The sequence below is a fragment of the Adiantum capillus-veneris genome, chromosome 14, assembly GCF_014529385.1.
Source record: "Adiantum capillus-veneris isolate H3 chromosome 14, ASM1452938v2, whole genome shotgun sequence".
NCBI lineage: Eukaryota > Viridiplantae > Streptophyta > Polypodiopsida > Polypodiales > Pteridaceae > Adiantum > Adiantum capillus-veneris.
Window position 1 is genome coordinate 70,746,215 of NC_140944.1, and position 2,603 is coordinate 70,748,817.

Below are 2,603 nucleotides of genomic sequence, written 5' to 3' on the forward strand. Positions count from 1 at the left end.
TCACTCGAGTGATGAGGATCAAAGGTGTTTAATGACATAGGTCTTTGTTTTAGTGTACCGGATGTGAATGTGTAGGTCTGAGTCAATGTTTTGACTTTTATTGTGCATACTCGTTTGCTAATTGCTCTTGCTCTTTACTTTTTGTTTTTTGTGAGTATAAGGATTTATATATACATTCCCTAAGATTGGGAGATTGAGAGGTCGGGGAGGAAGGTTGAGACGGGAGTAATTTAATAGACTGACATGAATAAAGACTTCCCCCCTTCCTTGGGTAGGTCATACTGTTTGAAATGTGCTCGTCACCCTTTGAAACCAATTGTTCCAGTCGATAATAGGTGAGGATTTTTGCCAGTAGTTTTCTATTACCTTAGGTGCCTCATTGAGTTGCAAGGGTGGTAAGGTACTGTCCCAGGATCGAGCTTGAAGTGGTTCATCAAGTGATTCTTGAACACTGGGAGGTGTGGATTCCTTTGTAGCTTTATGGAGGTCCACTATTATAGGTGGAGGCTGTGGAGAAGCTTTTACCTCTATGGATGCATTACATGAGGAGCTAGAAGCTTCATGGGACTCCCCCCTTCCTGAGCTAGGTGGAACAAATTATTCTTTCTTCGGTACCCAAACTAGCTCTAGAGCGGGTGTGTAGCACTTTTTGATTTTTTTTTTCCACGATCGTCAATTCATTTTGGAGCTACAGGATTGGTCAGGTGACAAGTAAGAACACAATCTACGTTTTGGCACCCAGATTTGATCATTTCCTTAATAGTAGCCTTGGGCTTCCAATAGTCGTTTAGGAATCCAACGCCATGTTTCCTTACATTTCTTGGAGTGAGTGGAACGTTTCTTACAAGGCTTCTGCTTTTTAGCACTAGCTATCGTCGTTAAAGAAGCTTTAGGGACCCACTTGTATGTTTTCTTTGAGGCTGAGTCTTGTCAGAAGCTATATGCATTGCCTCTAGCATATTTAAGGGTACGAGCATTTCATCCCCCTCAGGTGTTACCCAGGTCGTCCCCCTATTTCCCCAAGTGTCTATGGTTGCTGCTAGGTGGACCCAATCCACATTTTCTGACTCAGTCATCCCAGGTAATACGTCCATATAAGGAGAATTCTCCCCAACATCAGTGTCCGCTTTACACGTGTAACAGTACTGCAATGGGGCCGAGTGAATTGTGGTGTTAGATCTATGATCAATTATAAACCTATTTCCTAGAGGATGTGCTCGACCAGTCACAAGATCCACTCGAATGACAGAATCTTGGAACTTCATGTAGACATGGTTTTTATACCAATCATGCACCATTTTTGCTTCCCTCATGAAAGGACGTCCTAAGATCATCTCTGATGCCATGGTGTGTTTGGAGAAATCCATAACAATGAAGGTAATCCTTATTTTATGTCCAAAGACCTTGATCTTGAGATCTTCTAGCATCCCAATAGGTTTAACAATAGACCCATTGGCCATCTTCACTACAATGGTTGTGGTCGCAAGGTGAGGTATTCCCATAGTTTCCCAGCAATTTTTAGTCACAATGCTAACCCCAGCGCCACCATCAAGGATTCCCTTCACAGTTAATCCCTTAGTAGTGATTGGTATGGTCACATTGGATTCATCACCCTCAAAGTATTGTCCCAACTTGTTAACAGGTATTTCTATAGGAAGGTTCTCATCTCAGTTGGGTTGTGGATCTAAGTGTTCCTCCTCTATTGGCATCTCCCCAACTCCATCCATCTATGCAAATTGTGGTAGCCCAAACTTTAGTTCTCCATTGAGGAAGGCTCGAAGAGCTGAGACTAGCTCATGGTCTTCATATAGTTTGGACATGATGGTGGTTTTGACTTCTGAAGACATGAAATCCATCAATTTGGCAATGTTTAACGGCACCTTTTGGGCCTCAGTCCCTTGACGTGGGGAAAATGGGATCTCCATTTCTTCGATAGGATCAAGTAGTCCCTCTATAAACATTCTTTCCATCAAGAAGTGAGTACGCCCACTTTCCCATGACTTTAAGTCACTTTCTTCTTGGATGACACTAGGTATGGCTAAGGGTCTATGGACTTGGTGAGGTTGTTGTTGCGTAGGGAACACGGTGTCTGTAATCTGGATCTTCCTAGGTGCTGGTTCTAGATCCCATTGGGTATCTTCTACCAAACTCCTTAATTGCTTGACTCGCTCAATCTCCTCTGTAGGGTTTGGATAATTTCATATCTTCTTCTTGGATCCTGGCCATTGTGGCTCATGAAGATCTTCCTTGTTGGTTTCTATCTTAGTGGTCGTTGTGGTCTCCATGGTTTCACCTGAATCAGAATCTTCGTCAGCGTCATTCATATATACGGGGTCGTCACCAGTCCCTATGTTGGTCTTTGAACTGGGGTCTGACTTCGCTGCTTTTTTCAATCTCTTCCTTCGTGTTTTCTTCTTTTTCTGAGATTGGGCAATTGATTCCGTGTCTCTTTCCTCAAGAATATAATTTTGTGTTTGGAGCATCGATCGTGTGAGTACGTTTACTGGTACCACAAGTGTACTTTGTGATGGCTCCTCGTTAACTTCAATCAAGTTTAATGGCGTGATCTTCGGTGCATTTGGATTAATTGGACATTGGGCAAT